Below are 26,350 nucleotides of genomic sequence, written 5' to 3'. Positions count from 1 at the left end.
TTCCACTAAATTAAACAACGTGAAAAGATTATAATCATTTTTCCTGTGTGCATGTACGATGACTTTAAAAGAGTCCTGGGTGCACTTTGTATGTCCTGAGTGCACCCAGGAGGTCCTGGGCAGTGTTTAGACGTACCCGTTGATTTGCAACTGTATTTTTGTCGAGCCTTCGACTTTAGTCGGAAAAGCGAGACATAGCGATCCTGCATTCTGTCGGCGTCGTCGTCGTCGTCGGCGGCGTCCACAAATATTCACTCTGTGGTTAAAGTTTTTGAAATTTTAATAACTTTCTTTAACTATCCTGGATTTCTACCAAACTTGGACAGATGCTTGTTTAGGATCATAAGATAGTATCCAGAAGGAAATTTTGTAAAAATAAAATTCCATTTTTTCCGTATTTTTGCCGGGATATTTACATTCACTCTGTGGTTAAAGTTTTAAAATTTTAATAACTTTCTTAAACTATCCTGGGTTTGAACCAAACTTGGACAGAATTAAGCTTGTTAATGATCATAAGATAGACTAGTATCTAGAAGTAAATTTTGTAAAAAAAATAAATCCATTTTTTTCCTTATTTTACTTTTAAATGAACTTAGATTTTTTGCCATGAAACAACACATTCACTCTGTGGTTAAAGTTTTTAAAATTTTAATAACTTTCTTATACTATTTTGGATTTGTACCAAACATGGACAGAAGCTTGTTTATATCAAAAGCTAGTATCTAGAAGGAAATTTTGTAAAAAAAATTAATCCATTTTCTCCGTGTTTTACTTTTAAATGGACTTAGATTTTCTGCCAGGAAACAACATATTCAGTCTGTGGTTAAAGTTTTTAAAATTTTAATAACTTTCTTATACTATTTTGGATTTGTACCAAACTTGGACAGAAGCTTGTTTATGATCAAATGCTTGTATCTAGAAGGGAATTTTGTTTTCTTCCAGTTAACATTAAATTCAGTCTGCAGTTAAAGTTTTTAAACATTTATTAGATTCATAAACTATCCTGGATTTTTACCAAACTTGGACAGAAGTTCATACAATCAAAAGATTGTATCAAGAGGAATATTTTTATTGATTTACTTCCTCATTCTTGTTGAGCCTGCGATTAACAGAAAAAGTAGGCGAGACACCGGAACCCTTACGAATTTTTTTCTGTTTTGGCACATACTTATATATGAACCTCATTAAATTCGATCTCAAAATAGTGACTATAAAGGAATAGATATATTTTAAAGTCTTAATAAATTCCATTGAGCACAAAACTAATCCAAATTCGATTTCAATTATTTCGTGATTTTAAAATACGTTTTTTGTGGCAGAAATTACAATTATTTTTTTTATCTGATATGACTTTGAAACACTGACTTAAAATTTATATTGTCCACAAAATATCATAAAATATAAGGGATAAAAAAGACGCTTTTCTATTATTTTTTTTACAAAGTTTATTGTTTAATTATGTCGTAATTTCCTCGGTCAGTGATTCAGGGGCCGACATATCGTACGCTTCCCCTTTGATTGGATAATATATCATTTTTAGCATAATTAAAATCATCTTTTTTTTATCCTGGCTAAACGTGGCGTTATTTCTTCGTCTGTATAACACAGCTAGTGAATTAGTCTAAATATCCGTCCAATGCATAGTAATATTTCTTTTTCATCACTTTTTTATTCTTAAATATAAGCGTTGTCTATTTCTATCTGACAAGCACACACATGGACTTTTTCATTAGTATAGAAAGTCCCTGGCCAACAATAGCAACAACGTCCTTTTGATGATCAATTCAATATAAAAATAAAACAACTAAACTATGTGGACAGTGGGTCATCGTGCACAGGTTTGTTTAACAAGACAGCTGATTGGATAAATGTGATAGATTGTCACGCCTACATTAAACTGCTGTCCAATCAAATGCCAGCAGAAACCTGTCAATAAAAAAGGTTATTGCAAGCGTGGATAAGTTAGAGATTTGATTGTGTATTCGATCTGAGACTACTATAACACATAGTGTTATAGTAGTCTCAGATTCGATATTTGAACAAAAAGTAAGATAATCACTATTCGTTTAGAATTAAATTGCGAAGAACGTGTTCGTGTAACAACCCTTCCCTTTTCCCGTTTTGCCTTCTTAGTTTTACACCTTTTTTTAACAGAAAAGTATTAAATATGAGCGCACTGTAAGTATCTGAATTTTACAAGCATTCTATATTTATTAGCGACTTGTGATTTTCGGGAACGTCATATTTTCAAGATTTCACAGACCTCTGAAAAAGTTAGAACATACAAGTTTCATCTACCATTTGCAGAAAAAACAATACCAAATTATATTTGTAAATTGGAAGAGATTAAGAATTATAGTTTAATATCCGTACTTAAAATCGTCTGAAATATAACAAAACATATTTCTCTCTGCCTGAATGCAATCAAAAGCAAATTTTCATTTTATTCTTTATCTATTTGCAAAAGACGAAGAATTCTCCTTAAAACTGTAAATTATTAAACAGGCAGACTAACTTTAAAGGATAAAATACAAGTTTGTACTACCATCCAAGGAAATAAGTGTTCCATAAAGTAACTTATCCTTACTTCACAACCGTCAAAACTCTGGACTCATTTTTGATATTTACCTGAGAGATCATAAAAGACATACATCTACCAAGAACTTAACCAAAATGGTAAAAATGAAACAATATCTATTTTTTTTTTGGTAGACGAGTAGCAAATTGAATAAGGAAATGTTATTGAAAGAGAATTAAGATATATGATAATTTTTCTAAGCAAAGTGGCAAAAACACGCACATATAGAGTTACGTAGGTGCAAAAAAAAACTATATATTAATAGTCAATTTCGACTATTTAACAAAGGATTATAGGTCGAGCACGACACACGATTCTTGATTACCAATGTACATGATTTAAAACCGTGTGTTTCTACAGATTGCATGCTTGGCCATGATCGTTGAATGTTCAGCGTACAATATTACATAATATTCAGGATGATTTCAACACAAAGCAAACGAAAAAGATTTTAATTTTTTAAATCCGAGCATTCCTTAAATTCAACATTTGAAACCGTTTTGTTTTACGCAAAACATATAAAATTGAGAATGACTAATGTACTTTTTATTCTCTCTAACACTTAGGATTGGTAGTCCCGACAGCTTTCTCTCCATTAGTAAAGGAGGCCCTGGGTAAGGGAGGTCCTATTCTTAACAGTAAGCGGACACTGAAAAGTCACAGGACAAAAAGTCACAGGACAGGAAGTGACAATTGTTTAAGTATGTAAGAGAAATATCTTAAAAAATTACTTTTTATTACATATGTTCTTTTTACAGTTTATGAAATTGTTCATTAGCCTTGGTGAATGAAGATTTATTAAATTTTATTTATGCAAATGATATGATATTTCTTAGCACCATGAAGCTGTTTAGGTACCAAGCCACTTTGATAGTTTGTCTACTAAACAATTATTTGTTCATTTAATACATTTGTTTACAGAGTTGGTTTATATATACAATAGTTCAAGATACATACAAAATATTTTTTTTAAAATAAGTATTTTCTTTGAAAAAAATAGTCTCAGAAACTGAATTGTGACCTTTCGTCTGTGACCTTTTGTCCATAAGCACGCATTATTTCTGAGTAAAGTTGGAACAAAGGTCAATTTGGCTCTGATTCACAACAATTGTTCTCTTGTTAACATGACTTTATTTTGGTCGACACGCGCTCGCCGTATCAGGCTAGAACAAACCCATGCATATCAATGTCACATGTGTCTTTTCCTCGACTGAATGTTATTAGCAATATTAATATTGGATACAATTGTAACGTAATGAATTGCATTTGATCCTAGTACTAAGTTTAATTTTCTGTTGAATCAGTTGAACATCTAATTGATCATCGATGTGTAATATTTGACACTGGACATTATTTTAGGAGCGATGGAATACAAATAATGTATTTCTATCAATTATTTACTTCAGTTAAAGACTTTTGAATGTAACAATATGGTACAAATCGATTTGATTTACTGAATTGCATATTTCTTTTTATCGAAATGAAAATATTATAAACAGATCCCGGTTAATATGAATAAGAAGATGTGGTATGTGTACCAAATAATCATCTCCATCCAAGTCACAAGGTATAAAATAATTACAGATTAAAATTACGGCCTCAACATGGAGCTTTGGCTCACACCGAACAGCAAGCTATAAAGGTCCCCAAAATAACTAGTGTAAAATAATTCAAAATGGAAAATCAAAGGTCTAATCTATAAATACGGTCATTTCGCTACGTTATTTTATAGCTTTTTGGTCAATTCCGAAAAAGCAAGTAAGCACCTCACTGTTTTTTAAATGAGAAGTAACGCTGATGTTTTAAAAAAAATCTGATACGAAACAGAAATATAAACCGTACACAAGATTTTATCAATCGTTTCTTAACTTATGTTGTTTGATATTTTTCTATAATATGATTTATTCTTGTATTAGTTCTTGCTTAAAAAAACTTGATGATAAAAAAAAAATCAAGAGAGGTATCGAAATCGGTCTTTATAGGTACCTAATGGTAAATATAAACTGTCAACTACATTCTTAAAATATTCTTTATTCTTGTTGCATTTCTTGAAAAAATAATGTTTTATTTGTCAGTGTAATAATTTTACCCGGTAAATATAAGATAAAACATGGAACTTTATTCATTTTACGTCCATGGATAAAACATCATAAACGTTTCATGGGTAATTATTTAGATAGTTTATGACAACTCGTTTCGGTTGACTGCTTAGATAATCCGTTTATTGAAATGTAAATAACTTTAACCAAGCAACTGTCATCTGTATAATATTTAAAAATATAAAGTAAATTAGATACTTAGAATATATTTTCTTGACAAATTTTATATGGATCAGAACTATTATTTTAAATTAGAAACAAAAAATGTTTAAGAAAATTTCAGAACATCTTTGGGATATAGTACTTATCATTTTATATCTTTACGGGCGGAATGAATAAATACAGGACTACTTTATGTCAGAAAGCACGACTGCAAAGTTTTAATGACTAACACATTTCCCGGTTACAACAATTAATCTTTTCTTATATAACCAATTAAATGTTAAAAATTCTATCGGGAAAAAATGAATTGTACGTTTGCATACGTTATTTAATGAAATAGATATACAGTATTACATTAAAAGACCACAAAAGAATATCCTCCAAGCTATGCCGATTTTATTCATAAAGGGGGAGTAACCCCTGATAAACACAGATAAAGTGTAGCTCGTTTTATTTTAAAATATTTAAAATCTTAACACGACTGAACACGATCTTACAGCAACCAAACAGATTTTTTACCTTTGGTCTTATTTTATCTGAACGTGATCTAATCAAGTCTTATTTGAACGCTAGAAGAATCTGTCTTGTTTATCTTGACCCGACTGATCTGACTGAACACTTAGTTAAAATGTTAAACAATTAAGAAAAAGAATATGCTTGAATGCCTAAATAGCGACATATAAATTCACTACAACTGATTTGCTGAAAACGAGCAAATCGTCAAAGGAAGTAATCCATGACTTACTATTATTTCTATATTATAAAATAGTACAAAAACAACAACTTATGCGCTAACCACTTGTGGAGCGAGTTCTCTAGTAAATGAGGAACTAGGCACAAAGTATAACGAGTAATCTACATCAGAGTCCTGAAAACCAAAATACAATAATAAGGACGGACTCTTAATAATTATGTAAAATACTAAACACATGAAAATTGTATTCAATTCGTCCATATAAAAAAAGCATTACACAAATATGTAACTCGAATATTCTTTTCACAATATACTCTAATTTATCATGCATGCCGCCATTTTTCTACATGAAGTATTCATAAAATACTGGTATTACGACATCTCTAAACAATAAAATATTACGCTATGAACAGCGGCAAATATTACATTACTCTATGAAAATATGACCTAGCTTCTTTACTAAGATAAGCTCATTCAAATCTTTCTTTCCGGTGTTATAAACATGCAATCTGAAGAGTATTTACTCGAAAATAGGAAAGTTAACCAAATTTATTAATTCGTGTCAAAATGTTAATAAAGAAGAATGTGCAACTTACATTGTCAGTAAAGTAGTCGTGTCTAGAAAACTATAAAGCTGAATCTAGTAATATCTAATAATCTGTATAATACAATCTAGACAAATAAATGGACGTCTTTCTCTGATCAGTGTCCAGGTAAACTCTACCCAAGGAGCACAAAGGAAAAACTCAACTTAACCGCCAATAACTAAGAACCAATCAAAACAAGAGTTCAATTTCAACCCCCCACGACTATGTATGACTAACATTACTCAATACGTAAATATATACTAAATCAAATCATAAAGGATCCTTTATAATAAAAATTCTTTGCACGAGTGAAATAATTAAACTAAGACTCCAAATAGAATTTGATAATTAGATTTTTATTATAAATCAATGATTTCTAAAGTACAAATTACATAATTTATAAAGCATAAAGAATCACTCTGCTACATCAGTACTTCTAACAATGTTTAATGCAATAAAACATACTTTATACACTTTAAATAATCTTTCTGAAATTAAAATAATAAATAATACTGATCATTTATATTTTATATTCTAAAAAGTGGGACCAAGAGTCACCATAGTTTCCTCAGAGTAAAAAAACATGTTAGCTCAAGCCTATGTTTCTTAGTTGAACAGTACAGTACTGCCTAGAAAATATCCTACAGAAAAAAGGATAAGTTTACCAAAAATATTAACAGAAATTCTGAAAAAAAAATAAAACTTAAAACTGTAAGTGACAAAATTTTGAATTTTAAAATCATTATTATTGTAAAATTCATGTATGAGATTAGCTAGCACAGCTAGTAGCCCTTTCCAAATTGCTCAGGGTGTTTTATAGATTATGAAAGTAAACTTTAAAAAAAAAAATAAATACCTTAAACGGCTTCTAGGCTTCTACTCTTCAGGTTGCCGTATCAGCTATTATTTCTAATGCAGCAAAAATACTGCAATCTGATTGGTTATTTACCCCGGTGTAAATAACACCCCACCCTTGTTCACCCCGGGATAAATAAAATTTTGCCAAAAAATTTAAAAAAAAAATGTTTTGACAAAATAAATAATAAAGAAGAAAAAAAATGTCAAAAAAAGAAAAGAAAAAAATATAATGTAAAAAAAAAAAAAATAAAGAAAAAAGTATTTGACAATGCGCAGCAACATCGACTTTGAAAAAATGTTACACTGGAAATTTTCATTACCATTTTTCAATTTTACATCCTGGTTTAAACATGAGTAAGGATTTGTTCATAAGAATTAAATTCGTTATCTTGGTGTAATCAGGGGTGTACGGAATTTTACACCGTTGTTGAAAATTCATACACCCATTCGGCTGCGCCTCAGGGTGTATGAATTTTCACCAACGGTGTAAAATTCTGTACACCCCTGATTACACCAAGATAACTAAAAGTATACATATTTATAAATTGCATACTTCACCTTAATAATTGGATATTTATATCACCAATGGAAGTCGGTGGGACAAACCTTGTGCCTTTTACTAAATGATCAATAGAGCCAATATGACAAATTACATTACAAAACCCGTTTCAGCGTAATATTCTCCCATTTATATTTTATACTCTATAAACTTTCATACATTAAGTTGACTAGTGATCTGTTACGAATTTTTGACGCTACACGCATGAACAGTTTATAAACATAAACCATTAATATTTTCATACCATCCTACCGTCCTGTTTCAGTTATTAGAAGGCAAGTTTTTTTTTTATATTTTATAATATTGTGTGTTAATTCACATTTAATATATATGCTTATCCATGTCTATAGATATAAGAAGATGTGGTATGAGTGCCAATGAGACAACTCTCCATCCAAGTCAAAATTTATAAAAGTAAACCATTATAGGTCAAAGTACGGTCTTCAACACGGAGCCTTGGCTCACACCGAACAGCAAGCTATAAAGGGTCCCAAATGTTACTAGTGTAAAACCATGCTTGTTAACCAAAGTTTGAAACTCAAAACATGTTAATCCGCTTGAGTTCTGGAATCAATCTGAAAAATATTTAAAAATTAAACTTTTATTAACGTTAAACGTTGTCTGTTACACAGAGAAATTTAAATGGCTAATATCAAGACAGGTTTTTCTTTAATTAATTCAGCGTTTATGTTTGGTGCGGCAATTGTATTTTTTTATTTTTTTTTTGTAATTATATTTCAATATCCATAACGATTTTTTTTTCCATAAATAGCAAAAAGTCATATCAAGAAGAATTCGTTGCAGTAATGCAATGATCTAATGGAATGTGTTGAAAATACCAACTAAGTATGTTATAAAGTGTCAGATTGATATAACTCACTTTGTAGCCATATTCAGATTCCACACTACAATTGGTCACCCTAATAAAGGGCAGTGAGTAAAATCTTTCACTTACTCATTCGGATATTAAATTTATTTGATTCACTATCACACGTTATGATATACTAATTTGTTCATCTCACTGCGTAATAAGGTTGCAGAATGTTGCAACGAAGCTTGTAATAATTCAGCTAGTAATAAGTTTCTATTCAGATTCACCCCAATGTTTGACTTCGATATAGATATATGGTCATCCATCGTACCTCTCCAGTCGGGCAGTAGAACCATTGCCTAAGTTGTTTGGCATCGTACCACTCCAGTCGGGCAGTAAAACCATTGATTAAGTTGTTTAGCGTTCGTGTGGCTGAGCATTCTGTCTGAATATGCAACCACGTACGATCGGAATGGGGATTGATGCCTCGTTTGGAGAGAGTGCAACAATCTCTTCACAACAGGGAAACCTTGCAACAACTTCGTGAGGTGTATGTAAGATGCTTGTTACGAGGTATAATTTATGACCCATTTCCGAGATGCCCTAATTATCCACTGACAGTCGAAATGTTTCCCATTTCTCCTTCATAAAAAGGGTCATGGATGATATCTCTTCATTTCGCAAATATATTTAGATTATAAAAAGATGTTGTATGATTGCCAATGAGACAAACCTTCACCAAAGACAAAAGATCATGGAACTAAACCACTACATTCCGCACTGGAGGTTATCGTACGGCCGTCAACAATGAGCTAATCCCATATCATATAGTAAGCTATACAAGGTCCGGGCATGAGAAATGTGAAACATTTCAAACGAGAAAACAATTTTGCCCAGCAACATGTCACCCATGGACCTCTCAAAGAGTTGTTGAAACGGTTCCTAACGTGTAGAGAGCGTGGCACTCTTTCTACACGATGCATTGGATTTAATGTCCCCATTATGACCGGACGTGGCTGAGTATTAATTTTGTACATCCTGCACAGTCAAACGGATGCCCCACTTTGACAAGGATTAATTAACGCCCGATCGGAAGAAGACCTAAGTGACCATATTTCTATTCCTTAGTCACCCATTAGGTAATTTTGGAAATGAATAGTCTGGACTAGTACTAACTGTAAAAAATAAGCCTGTCCAAGACATGATGAAAATGAATATTTTGTCCTACAAAATGCAGGAATTTGCAAGAAATAGTTGTGTACAGAAAATTGAAAGAAATAGCTGTGTACAAAAATTACAAAAAATAGTTGTATACAAAAGTGAAAATAATTCTCGCGCTAAAAAAACAGACAAGTTATCTACACGTGTTAAATGAATATCAGCAAAAATTCCCCCTCCCGCTGAAAATCAAACGGTTCACTAAGGTTATCAAATTTAACCATGTTTTAAACTGAGCAACTTTTGAGTTTTTTGTCATATGAGTAACTAGTTAATAATTTAATTCACATTTTGTATTCAATATATGTAACATCCATTAATATTCATAATAAAAGCAATGACATAATATCTAGTTTTATAGATATAGGAAGATGTGGTATGAGTGCCAATGAGACAACTCTCCATCCAAGTTACAATTTATAAAAGTAAACCATTATAGGTCAAGGTATGTATACTTAACACGCAAAAGTCATACATTGACTATCGACTAGTCAAAACCTGTTTTAAACTACTTGTAAACTTTGATTTTTATTAATCTGAACGTAATAGAGTTTAGTTTAAGTGTTGCGTACAATTACACCACACCGAGTTTAGCTCAATGTGAACACGGCCTAAGTGTCCCTTTATCTACAGCAATACATATCTAGTTATGTTTCAATTCATTAAAAACAAAATCAATGATAGTTTGGAAAACGACAATATTCAAAGATCTTACCGCAGTATTAAATTAATAACCTTTGATAATTAGTTTATTCTAAAGATCAATTAGTTTACACGGATCGTATCCATATTTACGGCCTCTATAAACATCATGACCATAAAAGTAAGATGGATATCCCGCTTGTAATAAGGTTTCTGGAGGCAGAGACAAAAGTTCAAACATGTCTCTGAAAACAAATTGTTAAGATTTTAAATTATTTGTTGTAGCGAAATCCCTGACTGAAAAATACCAGTTATATTTAGAACATGTTCATTAAAATCTAAAACTTTACTACGGTAGTAAAGCATACTTCGTAATAAAGCCAAGAAGAAACGTTTTCTTCTGTTCAAATCAGATTCAGATTCCAAACCACAATTGGCGATCCCAAAAAGTCATTAGCTAGCTAGTATATTGAGCTTACAAAAACTCATTCAACTTAGATTAATATCAAACAAACTCAATTTTATTAGCTGATTCAATATTTCCTACCCACATGACAAAATTCTTTAAAGATACCTGGCTTATGATTTAGACGCACAACCCATATTTGTCTTCATATACCTCAACAGTTGGAAAGCCAAATAAACTAAGATAGTTGAACAGCAATGAAATCCAAATGTTACCAAAAAAGGTTTAATCTGGTTAAGGCCATCTATGCTTTTGGTTAGAAGAACCGTTAGTATTAAACATGTTTAAACAGAAACAAGATATAGGTTCAGTACTATAATTGTTTTTCTTTTCTTTACCTATGATTGAGATGATATCTTAATGTATGGGGTTTGATAGAAAATAACCACTCATTGTCAAGAAACGAACTAAAACATGCAACTCTATGGACTTTGACAACTATCATTGACCTCTCAACCTTTACCAATTCACAAAGAGTACCTACGTCTTCTTTTGCCGCGATTGTTTCTTGTTCCCGAATGCGACAGATTGACTGAATATAGATTCGCATGGCGCGGGTAATCAGTCTACCGATTCTAATGTAGATTCGCATGGCGCGGGTAATCAGTCCACCGATTCTATTGTAGATTCGCATGGCGCGGGTAATCAGTCCACCGATTCTAATGTAGATTCGCATGGCGCCGGTAATCAGTCCATCGATTCTAATATTTTGTAACAGATTATTGACAAGTTACAGTTACACTAACTTTCAGACCACAAATGGATCGGATATCTCTATTCTTCATAAATGATTTAAATATATTTTTTTTATAAAAAAGACACTTATTATCTTCCAACCAAACATTAGATGGTACTGATATCCCCTAAATCTGTAACATAAAAGTTAGGTAAAATCGCCATTCATCTTTTCTAATTATAATGTTTTGCATTCTAGAGTTGAATATTTTGTTTTACTAATGGAACATATAGCATTCTTATTACTGCAATTAGTATCTGATAAGAATTGACTTCAATGAATAAAAAACATAATAATAATATATAGATCAGTAGAGATGCGAAACAAATGGAGATAGCCTCAATATTCAGTTGCAGAGCCGTTACGATGTAAACATAAAATTCCGCATATATTTGGAATAACTCTTAACTACTTTTTATCTCTTTTATTGATGTAAAAAAACTATATCGGTATACATTATACTTTAAGGTAAATATTCTCTCTAGTTTGGAATTTTGTTAATGATACTAACCACAAACTACTAAAATAAAGATGATACACGTGTGCAATAAAATTTATATCTGACAATTGTGCACTTTATCCCAGATGCTTATTAAGACCAAACAACAAATTGGGAGTATTTGGCCAGAGCCTTTAATATAATTATTCTCGAAATTTATACATATTGTATATACTGATTCAATATATATTGTTACCGTAGATTGCTGGCAACCGAACTGTCAGTGATATATAATTAAACATAACACCGTAAATGGTGCTAACTGAAAAATGAGGTTACCCGCAGATCGCTGATAATGACAACCGTACTGTCATATATATATATATATATCTTCACAATTCAAGAGTCAATCCCAAATTGAGGTAAATTATATGGCCTTCCAAATACCGTTTCGATTCCTAACATCACTGAAGAGACATTTATTGTCGAAATCCGGATATGGTGTCGAAGTTTTGCACCTCATGTTTGCGGTATACCATCTTTTCCGCAAGTTTATTGTTTTCTGTTTGGTATTTAATTAATTAATTAAGATCCATTTTTACATCTAATGATCTGTTTATTTGGCAACCGCCATGGCAGTCAGCAGGGTTTAAAAACATCCGTTGTTCGACCTGCTAGTCAAATGCGTTTTGTTAAAATATACTTTTTCACTTTTTTGGTCTTTTGAAAAATGTTGTTTGTGCTGTATTTAGACCACCAAGAAATTTGTTTTGCATGCACACGTATAAAAATTTGGTTTTTATCCAACGCAATCATAGGTTTGAACGTTGTTTTCAATTTAGACTTGTTTATATTTTTTCGTTTGGGCTGTATTATATTTGCCTTCGGGTTTATATGATCCATTCAGCCTATTTTGACTCTTCAAAATTCAAGAGTCAATCCCAAATTGAGGTAAATTATATGGCCTCCCAAATACCGTTTCGATTCCTAACATCACCGAAGAGACATTTATTGTCGACATCTGGATATGGTGTACAAATTTTTGCACCTCATGTTTGCGGTATACCATCTTTTCCGCAAGTTAATTGTTTTCTGCTTGGTATTTAATTAATAAATTAAGATCCATTTTTACGTCTGGTGATCTGTTTATTTGGCAATCTCCATGGCAGTGAGCAGGGTTTAGGAACATCCGTTGTTTGACCTGCTAGTCAAATGCGTTTTGTTAAAATATACTTTTTCAGTTTTTTGGTCTTTTGGAAAATGTTGTTTGTGTTGTATTTAGACCACTCTTCCAAGAAATTTGTTTTGCATGCACAAGTAAATAAATTGCAGTTTTTATCCAACGCAACCATAGGTTTGAACGTTGTTTTTAATTTAGACTTGTTTAAATTTTTTCGTTTGGACTTGTATTATATTTGCCTTCGGGTTTATATGATCCGTTCAGCCTATTTTGACTCTTCAAAATTCAAGAGTCTATCCTAAATTGAGGTAAATTATGTGGCCTTCCAATAACCGTTTCGATTCCTAACATCACTGGAGAGACATTAATTGTCGAAATCCGGATATGGTGTACAAAAAATCTTTGCACCTTTGTTTGCGGTACACGAAAAAGTATAAACAAGTCTAAATTGAAAACAACGTTCAAGCCTATGATTGCGTTGAATAAAAGCAGCAATTTTTATACGTGTGCTACAAAACAAATTTCTTGTTAGAGGGGTCTAAATACAACACAAACAACATTTTCCAAAAGATAGATATATATATATATATATAATTACTTCAAAACCAGTGACAACTCTACGACAGATTTTATCCATCGGATCACCAGTGTTAGTGACACAATGCTGAAAACACATTCTGTATACATAATTTGTTTAAAAAACAGCCCAACAATGTTAGATCTGTAAATTTGCGGAAGCAAATTTTTTGTTCTTCCCTGGCCGGGATTCGAACTCATGCTACTGAGATATCGTGGCACCAAATCGCTTTGCACTATGCCCGACGCTCTAGACCACTCGACCACCTAGGCTCGACAAAAATAAAGCTTTCGGTGGCCGGGTGTTACCTTTCCTCGTCAGTTTTCATCTAGCGTCGTATCACAGTACATAATATATAAGGCATGAAGATGGAATATTACAGATCAGCTGAATTATCTATCGTAGAGGATCTTACAAATTAATGTAGGATGTAGTCACAGAAATAATTATATTATAAGTACGTCTGAACCAGTGACAACTCTACGACAGATCTTATCCATCTGATCACCAGTGATGGTGATACAAGGCTGAAAACACATTCTGTATACATAATTCGTCTAAATAAAAGCCCAACAATGTTAGATCAGTAAATTTGCAGAAGCAAATTTTTTGTTCTTCCCTGGCCGGAATTCGAACTCATGCTTCAGAGATATCGTGGCACCAAATCGCCTTGGATTATGCCTGACGCGCTAGACCACTCGACCACCTAGGCTCGACAAAAATCAAGCTTTCGGTGGCCGGGTGTTACCTTTCCTTATAAGTTTTTATCTAGCGTCGTAACACAGTACATGATATATAAGGCATGAAGATGGAATATTACAGATCAGCTGAATTATCTATATAAATTACTACCACACATAATGGTACCTGAAGATACGATTAAAACAATTTGAAAATCACATTGGGAACACAATTGATGGATCGAAACCCTTACATTGTACATCTGTAGTAAATGATCCTATTCATAAAACAAAATGTTTTCTGATGCAGCAAATTCTGCCAGATTGACAGTGAACCGGAACATATGTTTCACTGTCAACCGCCATAAAGTGGAGGTTCGCTGCCAAGCTGTGAGCCAAATACATTCACTAATAATTAAAGCAAACTTCAAGTTAACTATAAGTACAGTTGCTAACTAAAAAACAAGTAAAATACTGTTATATACATTTACATAACTAGATGAATCATATAAGTTTTGTCTTTGTTTACAATATTGTTTTTATATTAAAGAGACAAAAACATATTTCATACTTATATTTCAGTAGAGGAAAATACATGACCAATGGTTTTAAGCATGAAAAAATCAATACCATCTTGAATTGTATTTGAAAAAATATTATTTCCTCTAACTGACAAATACACCCCACCCGACTTAAACATGTTTTCAGTTCTGGAAATGTCTGGGTAGCGTATATAATAACCACTTGATTCTAATATATAATTCACGACTGCATTATTTACCTTGTATCTTAATTTTTCCATTGCCTTAATATCACTAGAATATCTCCATTTTAAACGAGGCAACATTTGTGACTACACTATTTGTTGTTCAGGTAAGTCCTTTGAAATCAAGGTCATAACTTGTATCAAATTCTTTCTTAAATCCTTAGTTTTTATATTTCCTAAATTATTAGCACCTGCATGTATGACTAGACATTTTGGGGATTATTCATATCTTAACATTATTCTAAGGTGTCTTCTAAGCTGACTTGTAACCATGCCAGATTTTCCTTGCCACCAAATTTCTGCATTCAATCTGTCGAGACACAGGTTAGTCCCAATAAAGGCATTCTTCACTAATGAAGACCCCATAATCCATATCTTTGCAGGTTTACCTATACAATTTATTTTTTTTACATTTAACAAATATTATATACGATTTAAAACTAAAACTGTAAACAATATAAAAAGCTTTATGATCTGATGCAAGTTTTGTAAGCATTGGATTTCCAACGCCCTAGTTGCATGATTATGGCATCTGGCACACCTCCAAGTGACAAGCTAGTAGCATAATCAATGCGAAATGAATCAGAACTATAGTGTTTGTAATTTACCCCAAGTCTTTCCGATGATTTTTTCAATACTGTTATGAATTGATAACGAGTTACTGCTGCGCCATTGAAGTGACATAAAAAGTGCTCCTGGTGAAGGAGGTCTATCCAAGAGAAAAGACTGTATCAACTTGCATGGGCAGGCCTCTAAATTTGGTTGTGATTGCAATGTAATTAAGGCACATGTACCCAACTGGTCTGTTTTTGAAAAAGGTACGCGAATTTTCAAGACTCCGCAAGATGACCATGACACATCAGGTATAGAGATAATATGAGCCGACTTGCCATTACTTACTGCTAATTCCCCTATTCTCAAAAGACCGTGTTAGGCTAATGCTAAGGCAGCCTTGAACAGCTAAACTTAATTATAATTAGAGTAACAAAAAAAGGGCAAGATTTCAACTATTTATAGTAACAATTCTTTGATAATGGGCAATGTTGCATTGTTAATTTTTTGCCTTGACCGTTTAATTCCCTCCAACTTTTTTTTTAATAATAAATGTTTTTTAGTAAAATCTTCAAAATCATTCATTCTACTGAAAAAACTTATCCCTGCTAAATAACACTTAATAGAGGAATGAGGGTAATTTGCTTAAAATGAATATGCCATAAAATTGCATAATTCATACAATGGTATGGGCCATACATTTATAATCCAAACAATTGTCTGAACTCATTAAAGGCCAATACACCTCACTGATAGGTCGTAAAGGTACTTGGGGCAACTGGACTTTCTATAAGGGACCCAATTAAATGTTTGAAATTAATGTCAAGAAATCTTCTGATATCCCTGCTGGGGTACTTCTGGCTGTTGGATTCAGAGCTCTGAAGCGTAACATCTGAAATCGAGAGATGGTATCAGCTACCGTATTTTTCGACCCTTCAATATGCACAGCTTTAAACTGTACATTATTCATCATTGTCAGTAACACAAATGGACGATTCAGTTTCCTTATTTGTTCATCTTTTGACAACCTTTTGTTAACAATACTAACCAATGCAATATTGTCAATATTAAAATGGATCTTTTTGTTTTTGTAGATTTTCTGCCCATAAATACATGGCAAGCACCACTGGAACCAACTCCAAACATGACAGATTCCTCATAATTTATAATTCTTTCCATGTTTCAAACTAACTAAATTGTACCCATGGCCCCTGGAAAAATGCCCCACAGCCCAAATTAGGGTTGCCAGAGCTATCGGTGAATAGTTGCATAATTTCATTAGATATCCAAATCTTGTCTGGAAAGAAACACTGGCTGTTAAAATTTTCAAGGATCTGCAACCACAAAGCTATATCTGACTTGACCTCTGTATTCGATCTTATTTTATGAAACGGCTTCCTTGCATACCCCATCAAATCATAAAATCTATGAATGAAAGCACGAGATGATGAAATGGCTTTTAAACAAAATGACAGTAACCCTTTCACAGATTTCAACTCTTTAAGTGTACATTTTTTTCCTAAACAATAATGGTTCAAGTAGCAATTTCAGCTTTTCTAACTTTTCTGGTGGAATCAAAATCGTCATGAGTTTGGTGTCAATAATAAACCTTAAAAAGGGTAAAACGGTAGTTGGACCCATTGTTTTATTTTCTGCAATGGGAACACCTAACTCATTATAAACATTCGCAAATGTATCCATCAACACTAAACAATCATTTGTGTTTTCAGTCCCCATAAAAATAAAGTCATCTAAATAATGATCAATTGAATTTAAACCTGACTTCGTTTCAACAACCCGCCGAAGAAAAGTTGCAAAGGTATTGAAGAGTTTATACTAAAGCGAACAACCCATAGCTGACAAAGTAATAACCGTTAAATTTAATGCCCATTAAATCAAAATCAGCAGGATTTACAATTAGTAAACGGAAAGCCGATTTCACGTCCAATTTGGCAAGGAAAACTTTACTACCCAATTAATAAATCTTATCAAGTATACTGTCTAAGGTGGAAGAACTAACTTTGCAAAGTGCGGGATCAATATAAGAATTTACACTATTATGATCTGGGTGAGATAAATGAGTTATCAACCACCATCCCTAATTTGATTTTGGAACTAGACCAATTGGTGAAATACGTAAATTCGAAATTGGCAATTTTGAAAAAGGGCCTACAATCCTACCCAACTCTATTTCTGTTTTTTATTTGTTCAAAGTTTCCTATTTAAAGTGCTTTGCAGAAAGCAAATTTTTTGAGAGGTTCTCTAGGTCCTGTATATTGTAAACGAAAGCCAAGAGAAAATCCTCTATACAATTCTTCAGCTGCCTTCCTGTTGGGATAATTTTGCAGTAACTCTTTCAACCTTTTAATTCGTATTGGGGTATGCCCTAGTTCCCATAGATGTGCCAAGAGCTCTAGGTCTTGTATGTTGCTGTTGCCTGAATACAAAATTTTGAGAAGACATTTATCCTGGTTTTGAAAACCTCGAGTTCACATATGGTTGCCCGACCCTAAAATTTGGTCTTATTTGTGGAGGCAAATTACTATATTGGTTTAAATGACCACCATGACACTGTATTTATGCATGACTATATTGACAAAAAGAATTGATACATTTGCCATTATAATTGAAAGCATAGCACTTCAACCTGCTATTCAGATTTCTATTAGAAGAAAATGCCATATAACCGGAAGAAACTACTACCAAATTATGTGTGCCACAACTATCAGCCATATATATAGCCCATGAACTTGCTGGATCCAGCGCTTTGCCTAACCTAAACTGCTCATCGTACAACTTCCAACTTAAACTATTAGGGTTTCTCTTTGCACCCAAACGTACAACCGACATGTATTTAAGTAATTCTTTTAATCTATTTAAATGCGCAGTACAATATACACTAAAGAAAACGATAAATGCAGATGTCCATTGGTCAATAGACCCAATTTTGTTTTGTATATTTTCAGCTTGTACAATAAATTCACCCCCTATAAAAACAAGCTGTTGTGTAGCCTGCTGAGTATTGTTTGTCAACAATATGCCTAAATCCATAAATTTACTTTTCACAACTTTTTCTATAATACTTCGAGAAACATAAAAAGTTATAGCAGTGTGCATGCTGGTTACTAGTATCTGAATAGGGTGATCAAGTGTACTAAATGGCATTGTAAAGTTTGAGGTACCATTACCTAATGAATGTTGTGAAACATATTGACTGGTTACTATTTTAAACACTCTTTGGATTGGTGCTTTAGAGTATAAAAAAGTATCAGCTGTGCTCATTGAAGTGACTGGAAACGTATTTGTATATAAGTCAGCTCCTGTCTGTGAATACAACATTGGGTATATCCCAGCAGAACTGGTAGCTGGTATAATTGCTGTGTCAACTGTAGGAAACTGTGGTGCAGGTACTGACGTAGTAGCGGGTAATCTCTGGTTAACCTTTTTTCTTGCTGAAGCTGCAGCCACTATTGGCATATTTTCCCTCTTCCTGGCCGACCGCCTGAGCTGCGCAGACATGGCTCCTAAAAGATAACCAGAATTTAAGATCACAATGTAAAGAATAAAATTTTATATAATTTCTGAACACTCAAGAACTACAATATGTACAAGAACCGAGGACTAGCTTTTCGATATATATAAAGATAATAAACAAGTCTAAATTGAAAACAACGTTCAAACCTATGATTGCGTTGGATAAAAACCGCAATTTTTATTCGTGTGCATGCAAAACATATTTCTTGGTAGAGGGGTCTAAATACAACACAAACAACATTTTCCAAAAGACCAAAAAAGTAAAAACGGATATTTTAACAAAACGCATACGACTAGCAGGTCGAACAGCGGATGACTGAAATCCTGCTGACAGTCATTGCCGATTGCCAAATACAGATAATAAAGATATACATAGTATGATTGATTATTGCTTGCTTAATGTCCAGTGGCAAATATCATACATGTGTAATGATAATATGAAGCAAATTGCTGATGCAAAATTTGATTGTTAGTAAACAATACAGCTCGTCTATAAATTTACAATATATATATCATTTGCCTAACTATCAACACATTTTCAAATATTCTTACTTGAATTTAAAAAAAAATAATAATAAATAAATAAAATTACAAAACGGCTATAAAATAAATTAAAAAGGAAGTGACTGGATGATTATTAATAAAAATAAAAATAATAATAATAACCCAGCAGGCACACAACGTTGAACCAACGTTGAAAATATGTTGAAATTTGGTTGTAGCGTTGATCAACGTAAAATCAACGTTGTATCAACGTCAATCCTATCAACGTTTAAATCACGTTGTTGAATCAACGTTGATCTGTGGTTAGAAATATCAACGTTGAACTTTCAACGTTGAATCAACATTAAATTTGAGTTGATGCTTTCAATGCTTTAATTGGTTGAAAATATAACGTTGATAAAAGGTTTAGTTAAGGTTGATGACTTTAAGTGTCGACCAAAGTATCATTCAAGATGAGATTGAACCAACTTTGTATAGTCCTTTCAGCTAAAATAATCACTTTTTATTTATATTGGTTTACTGATGTTTTTGAATAAATTAAATTATTACTGTTGCATATATAAATTAATCTTTAAATTGCAATAAAATATTATAATTACTCGAAACGGATATCTTTTTCTGATTGGCGCATGCGTATGAGGCCGACATTTCGAATTTATTTGCGCCAATTTGATTACCACATAAAGTTAACAGTTGCTCTCAGCAGTGCAAAGTAAGTATAATTTTCATTTATTGTTTGATTTGATAATAGTTATATGATAATTTAATGTATACAATAGTGTAGCTGTGATTACCACATAAAGTTAACAGTTGCTCTCAGCAGTGCAAAGTAAGTATAATTTTCATTTATTGTTTGATTTGATAATAGTTATATGATAATTTAATGTATACAATAGTGTAGCTGTAATTATATGAGTATAGTGATTTAAGCAGATCAGAAATAATTTATAATTATACACGTAGTTGTCATATTCCAGCAGATAAGATGCACACATATTGTTTAGGTCTCTGGGAACATCAATGTTGACCTTAAGATATATTTGTACATTTATTGAGTGAGGCAACTTATTATGTAAAGACTTGAAAAAGGGGAAGTGTGTTTATGAACAATGATTAGGTAATTAAAAACAAAAGCGTATGGCAAAGAATTCTTTAATTGCAGATATTGGGAGGGTGGAGTCAAAATATATCATGGAACATCGGATGAAATTGAAGAATTTATTCGTCTGGCAAATAATGATAATCAATTATTGAAATTCACATATGTTCTTTTACATGTTTTATATGTTGATATAATTAAAAGTCAAAGATTTACAACACATGGCATTCTTGACCTTGCAACACATTTAAAACAAACAAATTCTTTTCTCTGGTTCAGAATTAATAGATGTCACTCACAGCATGTATTCCGAGGATTTATTAATGAAGCAGTACAGCAGATAAGAAACATGTGTGAACATAACAAATTAATACACAATGATCTAACTAATTTCAAAGTGGTTTATATGATAACGTCGAAATAGATGTTCTTTCAGTTGACCGTATTGAACTATTACAGCGCAAAAAAATCAAGGAAATAGAAAATATTCCTTTTGTTTCAATATGTAAACTTAAGGGCATACGATACAGTTTTGATCCCATAATGAAATGTTAATGAAAATTTGCATATAGGCTATTTTTTACCTGATTTAATCAAATATGTAATAAAAAATATACCTTTATGTGCTACTTTTTGAGTAAATTGAGATCGAAATTTCAGATATTTGCTCAAAATTCGGATTTGTGGACGTATTTTTCCTTTCGACAGAAATTCATAACTTTTTTGTTTTAAAAGATAAACACAAGCTGTTTTTTGTAAAATTATTTGTAAATTCTGTTTTATATAAATGTCCTATAAATTTGTGCATTTTATTTTTACTAATAACTCATATTTATCAAATGTTCATGAATGTAGAAAAAAACCGTCATTTTTTGCTGTATATTTATCAAATTTAAAGAAATTGCATTATTGACTTTTTCATGAAAATTGGTACACATAATCTTCATACAACATCAAACCAAATGTCATTTTAAAAAAGAGGGGTCAATGAACTCGTTTTCAAGATAAATCAGTTTGAATGATAACAAACAGTCGAAAACTGCATCTTTTCCCGATAAGTCGCAGTTTGACGTCGTGAAAATAACAATTTACGTTAGCAACGTCATTACTTCCCCTGTAACTGTATCGTATGCCCTTAATCCATATGCATGTTAACGTAAACTTAAATAAGACGTAACACAAAAGACTGGAATTTATTGAAGTTTGAAGAAAAATGTAAACACAGGTTCAAAGTTGAACTACTTCTTGCGTTTAGCAACCATGCCGAAAGTATCTATTGATGAAGAATTTAGATGTAAAAAGACATATATATTAATATAGTTAATTATACGGGAATAATATTTATTGTGAATTATATTAAAGTAAAGCATCTTAAGGTAGATAAGGTGTCTTCCTCCATCTTGGATTTTGTAATACCTGAAAACAATCGGTCTAGATCTTTAATAGAATGTGCAAATTTTGAGAGTAGTAGGTAATTCATGAGTAAGAATTTTCATTTCAATATAGAAAATGACATGTTTTATCATATTTATGGTTGTATTTTACAAAAAACAGAAAACTTTTGTTTGATTCAATTTTTTCCAACTTTGCCACATAAGGGGAGGCAACTCAAATGTAAGGGCAGATAATTCAGATAAAGGTACTTTTACAATAGAATGTGTTAGGAATTTACCTATTTTATTATGTAGCAAGACAACGGGTCTGGTGACCCCATTTTTTCTTTTTCTTATCTGAAAGCATACTATTAAAGCTATCTTCTCATATTTTATCTCAAAATTCTATGGTGTAGTTTTCGTTTTATGGCAGAAAATTGGGTTTTCCATGCATAATCCATACAAAATCTGTTAATTTTGAACAACCCGTAGCGTGAAAATAAGCCCCGTGACCCATTCTTTTTATCATTTTTTTTTAAAAAGCTTGATATAAACTACATTTTGGCAAATTATTAAAAAATTCTATGGATTATAATTTAGACACCCCATCTACCTTAAGATGACCATCCAAAGCTTTATATATCTGCCGAAACACTAAAAAAAAGTATATATAGGGACATTCTTGTATCTTAAGAGGAGTGACTGTCAAGATCTCGGTGCTTGTGGTGCATTATTGTTTCGTAAGATGAGTGACTGTCAAGATCTTGGTGCTTGTGGTGCATTTTTGTATCTCAAGATGAGTGACTGTCAAGATCTCGGTGCTTGTGGTGCATTTTTGTTTCTCAAGATGAGTGACTGTCAAGATCTCGGTGCTTGTGATCCATTATTGTTTCTCAAGATGAGTGACTGTCAAGATCTCGGTGCTTGTGGTGCATTATTGTTTCTCAAGATGAGTGACTGTCAAGATCTCGGTGCTTGTGATGCATTATTGATTCTCAAGATAAGTGACTGTCAAGATCTTGTTGCCTGTGGTGCATTAATGTTTCTCAAGATAAGTGACGGTCAAGATAAATAAAACTGAAACCCCATTAGCTTATTGTGAGGTCGTCAAACTATAATTTAGGATTAAAATTAGTTATAATTAAAGCCCTTGATTCTCAGAGGCAGAGCTGGGGACGGTGCCGGGCACCCCTTTTGAGGGAAGAATGGTTGATTATATAAGGAATCAATGAAACATGACTGGAGCGGCCCCCTTAAGCAGTCAGTGGACCCCCTTATGAAAATTTCTGGATCCGCTACTGATTCCAGAATCTCGTTGGATTATGGAGGACAAATTTAACGTCATGCTACAATAAAAATAATTGAACCATAAGTTTTTCAAACAATTTATGAAAGGTTTTGGAAGTCAAATTTTTGTAAGCGTTTCACACATATGAAACTTTTTATCTTCAAGTTAAAGAGGGAGTTGACAATTTAGAAATGCTGCACTTAATTTTTTTTTTTTTTTGTAGATGTCTTACAAATAAACCCGTGTCGGAAATTACATATTACCGGGTATAAAGAATAAACATGCCTTCGGTGATTCAAGCTAGTTTGAAATGATAAGAGGTGAGTATTGAAATAATATATATCATTGTTTTTTCCATATTACAAATTGTGTGGGATTTTGTCACTTTGTCTCTAAAATCTTTGTTATTTTTTTTTAGAAATATTTTTATTTTCTCATGTCTGAACTCAAGTTAAAAAAAACACATGGTCGCTCTTAATAGATATTCAAAGAAATAACAATAGCATTGCACAGAGATTATTAGGGCCCCGCCAAATGGCGGACGCCCTATAGTGACCAGTCTGTCTGTCCGTCTGTCCGTCCGTAACACATTGTGTCCTCTCTATATCTAGAGAACCGTTATGATTTCAAAGTTTATACTTGACATGTATATCAACAAACAACAGAGTGGGTGTCATAATGTATGTGCAGCTTCCTATGTCAAAGGTCAAGGTCAAAAACTTTGGTTTCAGTTGACAACCCCATGTCCTATGGTAAAGATCGTGTCCGCTCTATATCTTGAGAACCGTTATGATTTCAAAGTTTATACTTGACATGTATATAAACCAACACCAGATGGTGTGTCATAATTTATGTACAACTTCCTAGGCCAAAGTTCAAGGTCAAAAACTTTGGTTTCAGTTGACAACACCATGTCCTATGATAAAGATAAAAAAAATGTAATGCACATTATTCACAGTGGGGCCCACAGAGATGGCTCCAATCTCAATGATATCTAGTTTGTTCACATATAACAGTAGTATTCTTTATTAGAGCTGCATAATGATATTTACGAAGTTATGATAAAGATAGCACAATATGTTTTTTTCTGTTGCAGATGCTGTAGTTACAAGTGACTAGTGTGCAACAGAGACCACAATATGGAACTACTGTGCAAGATACCTAAAATATGCCCCTGTTATATCTGGGAATGTGTCTAGCAGAAGGACTAAACTTTTAAATAAAATTAATTGTTCAGTTTGTGTTTGTTTAAAATTGTAAGATGCATATGTGAGCAACTTGTTATATAATTACTGTTTTATGTCACAAACATGTTTTGTGTATTAACAGAATAGTTATAAGCACAACAAGATCCTGTCTATAAAGAAATATAAGGTTACAAAAATGTATGCCAACTGACATTACAATAAAGTTTCCGATTATCTATGCCTGGTAAGGTTAATAAGTTGTGCCTGTTCTTCTTGTCAAGTCTTGAATAATAAACATCAGATTCAGAAATGAGTGGTCTCCTTACCAGTATTACCGAAACAAAGAGAATGACTTATTTTCCACTTGATCATGAAATGTAGAGAAATTTAAAAGGGAAATATTCAGAAATTTCAATGACATAAGTATTGAATTCTGCAACAGACTACATGTACACCAACCACCGACGCATGACTACTCCCACTTAGTACATATAGTTTTGCGATAGTTTTATTACACATAAAATGGTATTGATGGATATAATAAGGGGTAATGATTTCAGCTGTTATCAAACCTCAATTTAACCAATGTTCAACATCCTATTCTCAACATTGACCACATTGACCACATTTCTAGTTTCAACTTAAATTAACCCTAAAACAGTCTACCTGGACCCAAATCCTACCTATTTTCAACATACACTGACCACAGTTCAACCAGCTTTCGACCTGATTTCATCATACATTGACCACAATTCAACCAACATTCGACATGTTTTCAGCATACACTAACCACAGTTCAACCAGCTTTCGACCTGATTTCAACATACACTGACCACAGTTCAACCAGCACTCGACCTGATTTCAACGTACACTTACTACAGTTCAACCAACATTCGACCTGATTTCAACATACACTAACCACAATTCAACCAGCAATCGACTTTTTTTCAACATACACTGACCAAATTTAGACCAAAATTCAACCAATTTTCAACGTTGAAAGCTGACGTTGAATCAACGTTATGTTTTCAACGTCATATCAATTTTCAATCCAACACTACTTTTCAACATTGATTCAACGTTGAAATCTGACGTTTATTCAATGTTGAATCAACGTTGTTGTGCCTGCTGGGAAGGTTGTGTGCATTGCATACAACTCTGTACTCCATTATTAATGAATGACACCCATATTTGATGATCCATCTTTAAAATTGCCTGTGATACATGTATTTCGACGACATTCGAATTCGTGCTTTTTCCGTAAACTTCCTATGTCACAATGCTTATATTACTGCGTCACATCAAGTACCGATTGGCCTCATGTAAAGCGGTGAAACTCTTTCATAAGAAAAAAATAAACGGAGATTGGTGTATTGTAAATGTGGAATAATGCACAGAAACTATGCATGTTATGTTAATTGTCGGCGTGTTTCCGCGATGATTAGATATTAAATCAAAACTCACCATGTCATAAATTGTTTTACATATTAAATCTACTTGTATATGATGTTTAACAATTAATCGTAATTTTTTCTGCTCATTCTGGGCGCCGTGATTGGCAAATACATTTAGGGGGGGGGGGGGGATAAAAAGGAGTTTAAAATTAGCAACAATTACACTTTGAAATAAAAAAAAAATTGTATTTACATCCCAATTGAGTATATTTATTGTATTATATCATTATTGTTTGCAGAACCCATTGTTTGTGCAAAACTGAGTCTATGATAGTGTGACACACTAGATGTATAGAAATGTTGTAAT

General features: G+C 32.6%; 1 protein-coding gene and 1 long non-coding RNA gene across 5 annotated transcripts in view; both read left to right on the top strand.

Annotated features, from left to right (window-relative positions):
- LOC127726286 (sodium- and chloride-dependent glycine transporter 1-like) overlaps nucleotides 1-26,350 on the top strand; it is a 98,945-nt gene that overhangs the window by 41,912 nt on the left and 30,683 nt on the right. The gene's annotated exons all lie outside the window — the stretch shown is intronic.
- Nucleotides 20,206-24,638, top strand: LOC127726300 (uncharacterized). 2 transcript variants are annotated; one of them, XR_007993484.1, is made up of 3 exons: nucleotides 20,206-20,354; nucleotides 23,626-23,722; nucleotides 24,499-24,638. It is a non-coding gene; the product is annotated as an uncharacterized LOC127726300 (long non-coding RNA). The 2 variants fall into 2 exon arrangements; XR_007993485.1 differs by lacking the exon at nucleotides 20,206-20,354 and adding an exon at nucleotides 20,430-20,471.

This window comes from Mytilus californianus, unplaced genomic scaffold (assembly GCF_021869535.1).
Source record: "Mytilus californianus isolate M0D057914Y unplaced genomic scaffold, xbMytCali1.0.p SCAF_17, whole genome shotgun sequence".
In the NCBI taxonomy this organism is placed as follows: Eukaryota; Metazoa; Mollusca; class Bivalvia; order Mytilida; family Mytilidae; genus Mytilus; species Mytilus californianus.
The sequence above is the reverse complement of the archived record's forward strand: the minus strand, read 5'-3'. Positions and strand labels throughout refer to the sequence as shown.